The sequence below is a fragment of the Crocuta crocuta genome, unplaced genomic scaffold, assembly GCF_008692635.1.
Source record: "Crocuta crocuta isolate KB4526 unplaced genomic scaffold, BGI_CrCroc_1.0 scaffold94, whole genome shotgun sequence".
Lineage (NCBI taxonomy): Eukaryota > Metazoa > Chordata > Mammalia > Carnivora > Hyaenidae > Crocuta > Crocuta crocuta.
Genome location: NW_027530180.1, coordinates 857,009 through 871,812, shown reverse-complemented (window position 1 = coordinate 871,812; position 14,804 = coordinate 857,009).

The following is a 14,804-nucleotide window of genomic DNA, read 5'->3' as shown; positions in this document are numbered from 1 at the left end:
GGAGAGAGGAGTGAAGGAAAGAAAGAGCGTAACGAAGGGAAACACAGACTGCATAAAGTTTCATCAGAGCTGAGGAGGAGTCCCTGAGTAAAGCCCCCCCCCACCTCACCCCACAGGCAGCAATGGACCAGCTCCAAAATCCCTGTGAGGTGCCATCATTACTGGGAGCAGCCCAAGGAAGCAAAAGTATAGAAGCAAGGCCCTCTCGGCCAACCAGGCTCCTGCAGCCAGTCTCCACAGGCACCACTCCATGTTTAAGTGCCAGGAAGGACTTTTATGTGGTGGAAGCATTGCCATAGAGTGAGATGAGGTGTCTGAAAGAGGTCGGCCAAGTCATGCTAAGGGTTGTGCACTATCATCAGGATCTGTGAGAAAATAGGGTTGTGTGTGCAAATTCGTTTGAGAAACCGGGTAACTCCAAAGACCAAAGTGATTGGAACCCAGCTAACCTAAAATAACAAATAAGGCCCACATTCTGTTCAACAGACAAATGTATCTTCACTTCTGTAACACAATTCGTAGGATTTCCTTCCTGGAGATGCATAATGCATTGGGCATATTAAAGGCTCTGAATAATCTTACAGTAAACAAACCTGTTTCATTTGGTTCCACACAGGATTTTCCAGGCCTCTCCAAAAAGACAACTGCCAGAATTAGGGTCCGTTCGGGTATATTTTGGCAATATTGTCCTGTAGACCACGCAATCCCAGCTAGGTTCCTGATTAAGGGCACAACTGAAGCTCGGGCTCTCTGGTGCAAGTGTCTAGACGTAAGCAGAAAGTCAGAAAGGGCTGCAAAGTCTCTGCGTTAAAAGTAAGAGGCCTGAAGTATGTGAGCAGGTGTGTGTGTTAGTCTTTTAGGGCTGCGATAACAAAGCGTCACAAACCAGGTGACCTACAGGTGGCCTAGAATGACAGAACTGTACTTCCTACAGTCCTGCAGGATAAAAACCTGAGCAGGCACTGGTATTTTCCTAAGGGCTCTGAGTGAAGGCCTATTCCAGGTCTCTCCCCTTGCCTTATGGATGGCTGTCTTCTCCCTGTGTCCCCACACAGTCTTCCCAGTGTCTGTATCCTAACCTCCCCTTCTTGTAAGGACTCCAGGCGGATTGGATTAGAGCCCACACTAACAGCCTCATTTTCTCTTAATTAACTCTGTAAGCACATTTTCTCCAGGTACAAGCTATTTATTAGTTAAGTCTGGGGGGAGTTAAAAAAAAATGACACGGATTTTCAGCTGTGGGGAGTAGTTGGCATCCAACCTTTGCATTGTTCAAGGGTCAACTGTAGAGGAGTGGGGATTTCCATATATAATTTCTGAAGGGACACAATCCAGACCATAACAGTGTGACAGACATTGTCATAGCTCAGGAACATCAGGTTCTGCTCTCTCCTGGACCCCTCTCGCACGGCACCCCATTCTCCAAAGCAGGAAGAAGAGCTGGAAATGCAATTAAGCTATGATTTTTTAAAGGCATGGTTTTATTCACAGATAATCTTAAATCTTGAAAATAAGCAATGATACTCTGAGTTTTTACTTATTTTTCCAGGATGTAAGAAAACACATATCAGGGCACCTGAGTGGCTCAGTAGGTTGAGCATCTGACTCTTGATTTTAGCTCTCCCTCTTCCTCTGCCCCTCCCAAGCTCATGTGCATGCACGCATGCAAGCTCTCTCTCTCTCTCTCTCTCTCTCAAGTAATAATATTAATAATATTAATAGGGGCGCCTGGGTGGCTTAGTCGGNATGTCATCTAAAAACCCAACTTTTCAACTCTGCTTTGGGCTGAATGAACGTGTCCCCCAAAATTCGTATGTTGAAGCCCTAATCCCTAATGTGATGGTATTTGGGATGGAGTATTTAGGAGGTAAGTTTAGATGAGCTCCTGAGGGTAGACTCCTAATGAGTGGAATTAGTGTCCTTATAAGAGGAGAGATGAGAAAAATTATCTCTTTCTGCTGTGTGTGGTTTTTCAAACCAGGAAGTGGGTCCTCACCAGACACCAAATCTGTAGTACCTTAATCTTTGGCTTCCCAGCTCCAAACAGTGAGAAATAAATTTTTAATGTTGAAGCCACCCAGGCTATGGTATTTGTTTAGCAGTTAAAGCTATCTAAGACACACTCTTTTTATTTTTTAAGTTTATTTATTTTTGAGAGGGAGAGAGAAAGAGAGAGCATGTGAGCCCAGGAGGGGCAGAGAGAGAGGGATAGAAAAACAATCTCAAGCAGGTACTGACCATGCAGGGTTCGAACTCACAAACCATGAGGTCATGACCTGAACAGAAATCAAGAGTTGGACACTTAACTGACTGAACCACTCAGGATCCCCTCCTTCAAAATTTTATTGTATAAATTGGCTTACTACCTTGTAATATTACTTGGATATCTTCTCTCAAGCTTGCTGACAATAAAGTATTGGATTTTCTAAAATTCTAAAATTGTACCAAACAATGTCACCATCTGCATGGTCTCAGATTAGAGATTAGAGAAAAGGGCAACTTCACCACATACTCTGTGCCCTTTGGACCAAGGTGGATGTGCTGGAGAGAGAATTAGAAAGTGACCAAGTTTATGGGATTTTAGAAATTCTGACTAATTATCAAGAGACTTGAATGAAGAAATCCAGGAGTTATCAAAAATAGAGCACAATTTTAAATGCACAAAGTTTTGTGTAAGCACTCTTATATTCTAACACCATTATATTCTAAAGTACAATTCATAAAAAGGACCAAATTTGGCCAGCACTTCGAATACTGGGATGCACCTATCCATGTCATTTTCCTTCTTAGTCTCTCAAAAATGATGTTTCATTCATTTTTTTCCTATACAATGGAATACTACATGACAATGAGAAAGAATGAAATCTGGCCATGTGTAGCAACATGGATGGACCTTGAGGGTGTGATGCTGAGCGAAATAAGTCAGGCAGAGAAGGACAAATATCATATGTTCACACGTATAGGAGGATTGTAAGGAACTTAACAGAGGACCATGAGGGCTAAGAGGGGGAGAAATGGTGGGGGAAAGGGAGAGAGGAAAACCTTGAGAGACTCTTGAATGCTGAGAACAAACTGAAGACTCATGGGTGTGGGAGGGGAGGGGGGAGATGGGCATGGAGGAGGGCACGTGTGGGGATGAGCACCCGGTATTATATGGAAAACAACTTAACAATTTGTAAAAAAAAAAAAAAAAAAAAAAGATGTTTCATGGCTTCGCCTATCTGTAACTATTTCTTGACGAATAACTGACATCGCCTCATTACTCTTTGTCATTCTCAAGCCAAAATGTTTCAAATAGATCTGCAAGTGTAATCAATCTTCACATCTATTCTTCAGCGTTGTGCGTGTGATACAGGCTACTGAAATATCACCTGCTACCTATTTAATTAGAACTGTAAGCATCTTAGTGGAGGGAGGACTGAGGGATGTGGGGGGAGGGGGGATGGGCACGGAGGGGGGCACTTGTGGGGACGAGCACTGGGTGTTATATGGAAACCAACTTGACAATAAACTATTTGTAAAAAAAAAAAAAAAGAACTGTAAGCATCTTAGTGGAATTATTTTACTATTTTCTTTAGCTTTAAAGTCCTTGTGGAGGTTGAATGCCAAAATGGTTTCTTAGGACTGTCGTTACAAAGTACCTCAGTCAGGGTTGTTTAAACCACAGAAATTTATTGCCTCACAATTCTGGAGGCTAGAAGTCAGAGGTCAAGATGGCGGCAGAGTTGGTTTCTTCTGAGGCCTCTCTCCCAGGATTGAAGATGGCTGACTTCTCCTTGTATCTTTGCATGATCTTTATCTGTACTATCTGTGTCCTCATTCCTTTCCATATAAGGACACAAGTCATAATGGATTAGAACCCATCCTAATGACCTATTTTAACTTGACTACCCCTTTAAAGACCCGGTCTTCAAGTATAATCACATTCTGAGAGGGCTTAGGACTTCAACGTGGATTTGGGGCATGGGAGATACAATTCAGCCATCATAACACAAGTGGTATGGTGAATGAGCAATGGGATTAAAAGTCAAAAGCTCTGGGTTCTGATTTCAGCTCAGACACTTAATAAAGATAGTAGTTTGGACAGGCCCCTCAGCCTCCCAGGGTTTTGACTTCCTTGAATGCTTTATGTCTGCGCTCTTCCTGGGGTCATGATGACTTCCTCCAGAGGAGACACATGGGGCAAACCATTTTATAAGGCATGTTTCTAGGACTTGTCCACAGGCCTCTGTCCTATAGAATCTAGCTGGTTAGCACTCTCATAAACAGCTGTATTCACTGGGTTCAAAGAAACTAGGAGACCCTGGAGCACTGGACATGTAGTCCTTGCTGGGCACACTGGCCTTATGGCCAAGCTCCAATTGGAGTCAAAATGGCCACAAGCAGGACACCTGGTATGTTAAATTCAGAACAAAGGACTATTGACAGAATCCTGTTGGAATGTTCCTCAGCTCTGATTGCTTGATGCACTCTTAGTCATTACATGGATACTTCTGCTAAGGAAAAAAAAAAGAGTAAGTCCTCTGGCTAGAACAAGTCCAGGGAACAGTGCCAGGAAGTGGTGGCCAAATTCTGTATCTGGCCCTCTTTCCTGTTTTATAGGACATTTAAGTTAATTAAAATGAAATCAAATGTAAAAGTCAGTTCTTCAGCCACATTCACTACTTATCAAGTACTCGATGACTCCTCATGGCTAGTGGCTACCATATTGGATGGTGCAGATATAGAACATTTCCATCATATCAGAAGATTCTGTTTGTTCTATATTTTATTTCCTCAAGACACATGTTTGTCACTCATGTATTAGGTTATTGCACAGATAATATTAACATTATAATAGTATAACATAACATTAATAGTATTTATAATAATAGTCTGCACTTCTATATATGTAATTCATTTAATTGTTACAACGTGCTTAATTCATGTAATGCATTAGAGGATGGATGGATGGCAGATGGCTTCAAGCAGTCTCAGAGAGGTGAGGTAAAAGATAGAAAAAGGAAAAATGGAGGGGCGCCTAGGTGGCTCGGTCAGTTAAGCATCCAACTTCAGCTCAGAACATGATCTCACAGTTGGTGAGTTCAAGCCCCACGTCAGGCTCTGTGCTGCAGCTCAGCACGTGGAGCCTGCTTCGGATTCTGTTTCTCGCTCTCTCTCTGCCCCTCCCCTGCTCACACTCTGTCTCTTTCACAAAAATAAATAAACATTTAAAAAAAGAATACGAAACACAGAACCAAGTAATAATATTCTAATCTGATATTTGCTACCAGGAAACATGAATTCGGTTTTGTACTATGTTTGTTTAAATGTATAAGATAAGTGTCTTTTAGATAATTCACTTTATCAAAACCACATAAAAAAGACAAGTAGTCTTAGACTACGAAGTAACACAGATTTATGTAGCAGCAAGGAAACATTTATTTATGAAACATTAAGGGTAGTGCAACATAATTAGCAGTGTTAATAGTACTGAAGGTGATTTCTGTGGTAACTCAGTACATCAATTCCGTGCACATTATTAATTCAAGAGATCATTTTTCTAGCTACAAACTCATAGTTTGTAAAAATTAAAATATCCATTAAATAACTCAATTACCTCTGCTCTTTCATTGACGGCTAGGTTTCCATGAAGGATCGATGTTCAGCTTATTCGTACTGATGACTTCTCTGTTGACTCTCCTCGCAGCTTCAGATCACATTCATGACAAGCCCCTTCCCAATATGAATACACATTTCATAATAATAATTATTACGGATATTATATTTTATCTGATCAGTCTGCAGGAAATGAACTGCGCACCTTTTGGAATCAATATCCATTTAATACATCAGAAAAGCAATTAGTGAAATAGCAGCCTAATATCCTACAGCTTACTCAACCACCTCTACAAGGTAGATAATTTATTCCCTATTGACTAGTGAAATGAGCCCTAAGGTGATGACTAAGTATTATTTACAGAGAGAAATTCTTAAATTTCCCAGCAATTCAATACAGCTCCTGCCTTGTAGTATCAAAGGTAATATTTCAAATTACCCCACCCTCCCAAAGTGCCTTATCTTTGGGCTTCCATTGCTCACACTTTTTGACCTTGAACAAGTCACCTTACTTCTCTGAGCCTCTATTCTTATCAATAAAAGAATCTTACAAGGCTATTGTGTGTCAATACAATAATATGAGCTAAGGCCAACATATAGAGGTCATTAATATATATTACCTTGGCCAACAGATCCTATGGTTACATTTGTGACTATAGACAGATGTGCTTTCACAGAAACTATGCTATTCTACTGTTGAATTTAGCAGATGTGGTTTTCTGGGCTCTAACGTCTACACAAAGCACAAAAATGAAGTCCTCTAGCATCATTGGTTCTAGAAGGACCAACTAAAGCTCCTCATTTTGTATAGAGTCTATTTCTACCCACACAGGTCCCCTCCAGGGGCACATAAATACAAAGTCGTCTAAGAAAAGGAGATGAGGAAATGGGTCCAGAAAGGTCCATAGCGTCCGCTCTGCTCCACCTCCTTGTAGATTTTAACATTTGGACCACTCTCCTTAGTGTGCTCTTCTCCCATAGCCTGGCACCTGTTATTTTCCTCTTCCTATCTTTCTGCCTGAAGCTATTCTGTTTAGGTATTCTTTAATATCCAGTCTAGGTACACTGATCCTATCACATCTGATAATCACATCTGATAATGTGCTGTGTTGTCTTCATCCATTCTGAAAATGTTTATCAAGCAGCTCCTTTGGGTCAGGCTGTGAGCAGAAGTGTGTCCTGCTCTCCAGAAGCTACTAATCGGAGCAAAGGCCATTCTGGGTAAACGGATGAACAGTACAATACAGAGTGTGCCGACACCACCTCTAGCCAAGGGCCTACTCCATCCACAAATGGACCTACGCTGGCTAAAGCCCATCACTGACCACCTTCATAACTAATCTTACCGGCTCTCAGCCAGCTCTGTGATTCCGGTCTGTGCTCCTTGACACTCTTCCCTTTTCACCCAGAGCCTGTTGCAGGAGGTTCGTCAGAGGCCTCTCAGCTTTGGTTATCAGCCTGGGACCACACTGCCTACTGTGCTTTCAGAGCCTGAACTTCCTCCATCAGAGTTCAGAACCCTCCTCTTGACCTTTCTGACAGTCCCTTACCCCTTTACGCCTTCCTCTAGGTCAGAGGTTCTCAAAGCGTGGTCCACAGATGCTCAGGAGACCGTTCCAGGAGCGTGCAAGGTCAAAACTGTTTTCATAATAATACTTAAACAGTTTCCATTGCGTGGACAGGTGTCCTGATGGAGCAAAAGCACCGATGGGGAAAATTGCCGTGCTTAGCAGGCAGCAAGGCCGTGGCACTGGACTGTGCCAGTGTTCATTGAATTGATCACCGTGGTTCCTTTAAAAAAGCAGTTTGGGGGCATCTGGGTGGCTCAGTCAGTTAGGCGTCTGACTTGGGCTCAGCTCATGATCTCACAGTTCATGAGTTCAAGCCCTGCGTGGGGCTCTTTGCTGTCAGCACAGAGCCTGGAGTCTGCTTCAGATCCTCTGTTCCTCTCTCTCTCTCTCTGCCCATCCCCCACTCATGGTATCTCTCTCTCTCTCTCTCTCTCAAAAATAAAGATGTTTTTTAAAAAGCCAGTTTCATGGGGCACCTGGGTGGCTCAGTCAGTTAAGCATCTGACTTTAGCTCAAGTCATGATCTTGCGGTTTGTAAGTTTGAGCCCCACATCGGTCTCTGTGCTGACAGCTCAGGCCCTGAATCCTACTTCAGATTCTGTGTCTCCTCCTCAACCCCCCACCCGCACCCTGCTCATGCTCTGTTTCTCTCTGTCTCTCAATAATCAATAAACGTTAAAAAAAAGAAATAAAATAAATAAAATAAAATAGAAAACCAGTTTCATGTAAGCACTTTGTTTCATTGTTGAAGCAGTAACAATTACTAACTTTATTAAATATTAACCCTTGAGTACACAAGTTTTTAATATTCTGTGCAACAAAAATAAGTTTCTTTAAAACACCTCGCTGGGTACAAAAGTGTATAAAGTACAAATACTTGTGTAACATTTGAGTTGTAAACTGAATAATCGGGTTTTTTTCCATAGAATATCATTTTTACTAAAAGAAAGATTGGAAACCAACTATGGTTATTCAGAGTTGGGTATTTAAGAGCCTTTCTTTCTTTTCTCAAAATAAAACAATCAAGCTTGTCACTTCAAGGAAAATAGTTGACAGGATTTGTTGCCAATGTAAAATTGAGTTTTCAAGTGAAAATTAAAATTTTAGAACTTCCTGGGGTGCCTGGGTGGCTCAGTTTGTTGAGTGGCCCACTCTTGATTTCAACTCAGCTCATGATCTCACAGTGTGTGGGATCAAGCCTTGCCTTGAGCTCTGCACTGACAGCAAGGGGCCTGCATAGGATTCTCTCTCCCTCTCTCTCTGCCCCTCCCCTGCCCTTGTGTGCGTGTGTGCGTGCACCAGAACGCACTTGCTCTCTCTCAATCTCTCTCTCACTCTCTCAAAAATAAATAAATAAACATGTAAAAATAAAATAAAATTTTGGAACTTCCAACACTGAAAGATCTTTTTACAATGAGGTCAGAAGTAATACTGACAAATAGAAGTTTTGATATTGTATATGAAACAGAAGATCTGCAGAACACGAAGAACCAATATTTTCTGAATTACCAATGCATGATGGTACAAGAGCAGGGTGGGGTAACCCTTCATCCAAAGTGAGAGCTAGCCCAGTGCATCTGAATGCTCAGAGCACCCCAAGTTTGCTGACCAGGTTTCAGCCTTCATTCTGCAACTAAGCTTCCAAAAACTGTTAATTAGCTTGATTGTGGCAGTCACTTCACAGTGTATACATATACTAACTCTTCATGTCATACACTTTAAATATATACAAGTTTAATGTGTCAGCTACACCTCAATAAAGCTGGAGGGAGTGGGGACTGTGACTTGCTGAATTTGGTATAGCATCAAAGAATGTCCACCTTTATCTGAAAAGGCTATTAAATCCTTCCCTGTCCAACCAACTACATGTGTGAGATTGGATTTTCTTTATATATTGTAGCAGATTAAATCCAAAAACAGATATGATAATTCAGCTAGGTCTGAACTGTTATATAAAAGAGATTCTTCTAGATTGTCCAAGCAACTCCCTATGTTTCTTTTCATGTCCAAACTAATGTATAGTTGAAGACTGTTTCATGATAGCTACATATTGCCTCTGCTGTATTCACAAGTTTGACTCAGACTGTCAAGGGCTAATTCATCATCAAGAAGCAAAATCAATGACCATTATAGCCCTATCTCAAAGCAATGAGAGGCTGTACTTCAAAGTTCTCCAACTTCGTAGTTCAAAGTTCTCCAACTTTCTAGTTCAAAGTTGAGAGTGTCGTCAAGGAACTGAGCCCACTAACTCTACCATAAATACACATTTTCCAACAGATACTTCTACACTTCTTCAGGGCACCTTTTTGCCAGATAGTTTTCCAAATGCTTCAGGGAATGTGAAATGTAAGATATTACTAGTAAGTCCTTAGAGTGTGTTATGATGAAGACACCTATAATTTTTTGTATCCATTTCTAAAACCCCAAATCTGGGGCTTTAATTTAAGGAAGTACTTAATTTTTAAAACAGAAAAAGTGTTGGGGTACCTGGATGGCTTAGTCAGTTAACCATCTGGCTCTTAATTTCAGCTCAGGTCATGATCTCAGGGTCATGGGATCAAACCCACATCCAGCTCTGCACTGACAGCTCTTCAATGAACAGTACATCCATTCTGCTTCAGACTCTCTCTCTCTCTGTCTCTCTTTCTCTGCCCCCTTCACACCCTTTCTCTCTCCCTCTCTAAAAAGCTAAAATTAAAAAATAAAATGGAAACAGTATTATACAGAAACAATATATTATTTTAGTATTTTTAACAAAGAAAAGTACAAACACTTAAATCTCCAGCAATTGATGGTGGTTAAGTAAATTACAGCACAGCCTCTCTATGGTGTTTTGTAAATATGTCAGGAATTAAATCATTATGATTATAGAAACATAAAACCTATGTTTTACATAGCATACATAACACAAGGTAAGTCAGGAGAACAGATTAAAATTTTTAATTTTAGTATGATTTTAACTATGAAAAATAACACCTACCCAGTAGGACAATAAGTAGTAAAGAAACAGAAAATTGAGAGATTATGGATTATAGGGCTGATACTCTGGATAATGCTGTGTTCTCTTTTTCATTGTCTGTTCCTGTTGCTTTGGTACTATTTGAGCAATAAATAATTTTCCATGAATTTTTGTTTACATTTCTGTTCAAAATTCACGAGAACATATGCTTACTGATGACTACAATGCCTTTTAGTGGCACACTCCCACTCTTCCCAATATCCCCAGCCTGGGTAGACGATATGCAGCTAAACAGGAACCCTTCCATGGTTTCCTCCAGGTTCAAACAACACATACTGAAGAGTAATATTTTAGGGAAGCTATTTGTTGAAAGCTGTTTTTACAAAAAAAGAAGACGATGATGATGACAACAACGGAGGAGGAGGAGGAGGACGAGGAGGAGGAGGAGAAGATGAAGAAGAAGAAGAAGAAGAAGAAGAAGAAGAAGGAGAAGAAGAAGGAGAAGAAGAAGGAGAAGAAGAAGAAGAAGAAGGAGGAGGAGGAGGAAGTGGATGATCCTAAATGGATTACCTGCTATGTGTGTGTCATTTAATAGTACATCCTTGATATCAATTTAAATCAGTCTTTTCTTTTAATAGCTGTAAAGTAATATATTCAGTATTTTATTTTATTTTATTTTATTTTATTTTTTTTAATATTTTTTTATTTATTTCTAGGAGAGAGAGAGAGCGTGAGCAGGGAAGGGTCAGAGAGAGAGGGAGTCACAGACTCTGAAACAGGCTCCAGGCTCTGAGCTGGCTGTCAGCACAGAGCCCAACGTGGGGCGCGAACCCACGAACCGCGAGATCATGACCCAAGCGAAAGTCGGACGCTTAACCGACTAAGCCACCCAGGCGCCCCAGTAATATATTCAGTATTTTAAAACAAAAATAAAACCAAAGGCATTGCCCTCAAATTACTCTTTGTGCCTCTTACCCCACCACCAGCATTTTGAGTGAAATGTCACAAAGTGTATGTACACAAGCTCTCTTGATCTGCTTGTGAACTTGGCAAAAATCACATCAATGGCTGCAATGCAGTTTGAGGACCTGTGTAACCAAGGAGAACCTTCAGTCCAGATATCGCAGGACTAAGGCCAGTTTTTTCCTCTGCAGACCCAGGAGAGGCTCCAGCAACAATGTCCTCCCGTCCTGACAGTCTGCTCTGTGCTCTGATGGTTCAGCAGTGATGAGAGATCTTTGCTATTGTTTCCATCTCTAGAATTTCTGCAGCACTTGATAGAGCTGGGGAGGGCTTTCAGGGCATCGGTAACTCATTTTTCATTTCTTCTTCCTGTTTAAAATAGAGGTCTTTGCGGACTCTTAGATGACAATCCTTCAATCAAAATCAAACAATTCACACATTCAACTTTGCAAACAGGTGATATGAGCTAATTGAAGAAAAACTGTAAGATTCAACCGATGGTTTAAACAATTGAATTAAAAATGGAATTAAGCTTGGCTATCTCAAAGTTTGAACTTCCTTTATGAAATGATTCAGAAGATCTCTCAGATGTTTCATTTACTGAGTACTTTTGTCTTCCCACATCACCTCGTCTGGCAGAATTTATCAAGTCTTCAAATACGCCTTATGCAAACATACAGATGTCCTCCTTGAGATTATTTCCTTTGTCAGTAAAATATCTCATTTGGTTATAAATCACTTCTTTTTTCTCAACATCATTTACTCTTCGGAATTAATAGGATCTGAGTTAATTGAATGGATGGATGCGAAGATGAAAGCCCAGAAAATTGGAAAGTACAATAATCATTTTTCTTACAATCACATAGTTCATGAACTCAAAGGCTTTGGATAATATATCATATGAAGTCACTCTCCTGAGACCAATATGAATACAGAAAAGGCAAGAGAAATAAGACAGAGGTACACATACACCGTCCATTTCTACAGCTCAAAAGAGCAGAAAAGTTTTTGATTAAAGGCTTTAAACTGTCTCAGCATGAAAGACAATGCTTTCTAGAGTCACTGATCCAGAAGAAAATTCGCAGAGACCCCAAAAGATTAGAGCGCGTCCACACAGTACAAAATCATATGGAGAACTGCCTGGTTCATTTGAGTCATGGAAAACTCCACAGGGAAAAAACCTAAGGTTGTCTTTAATCCACTTGGAGACTTCCTCATCAATTGTTTTGATATTAGAGGCAACCATTAGACCTTGGTCCCAAATCTCACTGTCTAATTAATCACCTTCTCTTTGTCCATGGTGATCAACTAAGGTGTTTCACTTAAGCAGATGGAGAAATGGAGAATGGCTGAGCAGCACTGCAGGACTGTTCAAGTTCATGTGCAGTACTGTGTTGGGGCTGGGGGGGACGACATACAAGGCTGGTCCCCTCTCTGTCCTAAGATGCTCTTGCAAGGCCTTTCTCTCCAACTGGGGACATGTTTCCCCACTCACATTATGCTCCCTGGTGACTTCCCTGACAGCGGCAGTCCCTACTCACTTGAGAACTTGGAGAACCTCTATGGACCTGTGGAAATACACTTACACACCACCCCCAGTGCTCATGTCCACCGTTTTCATACAATTTCAGTGAGTTACCAGACCCTCGTCATTGGTAAGAATCATTGCCAGTTTCCAGTGTCATTGGGGGGAATGCAAACTCAAACCCTTGACCTTTGTTTATGAAATTATCCTGCCCAGGAAGCACCCCGTGTAACACAATGTTTTGGATAAAATAAATGCACAAGGAGGGACCTGGGTAAGAAGCAAAGGTAAAAGTCAAACATTGTCAGAGGTCATTTTAGACAAACTCATACACCCAACAGATGGGGAAACAGAGAGCCAGGAAGTCCAGTGAATGGCGTGGGGTCACAAGTGGGATACACAAATGGATCAATCCACAGCCCACACTCACAACCACCTTCTGGATCTCAGGCCCAGGCCACTAATCACCCGCGGGCCAGACGCCACAGACTAAGGATACACTTATACCCAGAGCCCATGGAAATTAAAACTGGCCATTCCAAGCCTGCTCACCTTGCTTCCTCCCCACAAAAACTGCAGTAAAGTCCCCTGCTGGCTCCTAGTTCCTCTCTCTATGTCTGCTCACCGCAAGTCTCTGCTTCTGCTACCCTACACAGCCAGGTGTGGAGTGCTGCACCTCCCCGTGTCTAGGGGACTGTGAGTAAAATAAAAACGTCTTCCTCTTGGGAAGCATTGCCATGTCTGCATGTCTTACCATTCTTCATTTTTTAAAAATTCCAGGGGAGGAGGGGTCCCTGGGTGGCTCAGTCCTTTAAGCGTCCGACTTTGGCTCAGGTCATGATCTCACGGGTTGTGGGTTCGAGCCCCACGTCAGGCTCTGTGCTGACAGCTCAGAGCCTGGAGCCTGTTTCGAATTCTGTGTTTCCCTCTCTCTCTGACCCTCCCCTGTTCATGCTTTCTCCCTCAGAAATAAATAAAACATTTAAAAAAAATTTTTAATCCCAGGGGCTGTAGCTTTAACACAAGTGAAAGGCTCCTCCCTCTCCAAACAAGGAGGGAGACAGTAAAGAGGTAAGACCCAGCATCAGTCCCCCACAACACCCCCTGCATTGCTGGGTGGGCTCCAGGTGAGAGAGCGTGGCACCAGGAGTTAGAAGACGCAGGGTGTTAATAAGGGACTGGGCTGTTTGATCATTATGTTTTTTTTTTAATGGTAGAACATCAAGAGAACATGTTTCCAAAATACCTTCCAAAAGCAAAGCCTGCCATTAGAAAGACCTGTCAACAGAGAAAAATGAGGGGCAGGGGGGTGTTGGAGGATGCTTTACCCATATCTCCATTGTTTGGTTACAACCAATATCAAATTTAGATAAATTTTTACAGTTTCATGGGTAATTTTTTAAATAAATGTTTATTCATTTTTGAGAGAGAGAGAGACAGCATGAGCCAGAGAGGGGCAGATAGACAATGGGGAAGAGGATCCCAAGTGGCCTCTGCACTGACAGCAATAAGCCCAATATGGGATTTGAACTAAGGAACCGTGAGATCATTACCTGAGCTGACGTCCGATGCTCAACCTAGTGAGCCACCCAGGTGCCCCTGGGTAAAGTTTTACAATGTCTCTAACTTATCTTTATGCTTGATTTGCTTTTCTCATGCAGCCCTGGTGGCAGAGATGTTTCTGGACAACAACTGCATTTTCCATGAATCCTGGCACCCAGGTGCCAAGGGGTTGAGTTCAGGCCTGTGGAGTATAGTGGGAGTCCTCATGTTACCTCCAGGTGTGCAGAAGCCTCCCACCTGGTCCTCTTGGGCTCTCCTTTCTTCCCTCTTTGCCTGGCTGGATAGCAACACCAGACTAGCCACAGGCATCATGCATCTGAGATGTCGAGCCCTCCATCAGCCTGAGTACCTGAACCGTGGCTTCATGGAACGTCCCTCCTGGTCTCCATGTGAAAAATGTCTGAAAGCCTAAGATTGAAACATCAATATCGTGGTGACTAGTGCTCTCTCAATTCACCGAAAAGCACAAAGAAGGACATTTTGTAGGTTAATACGTATTCCGAAGCACCATTCAGTGATTCTTTTGATGGACAGCTTCATTTGCGGAAGTATAAAATAAAAGACAAAGGCTTCATTTCAAAAACTGACTCATTCGGATGTAAGGGTGAAATAATCACAATAATTA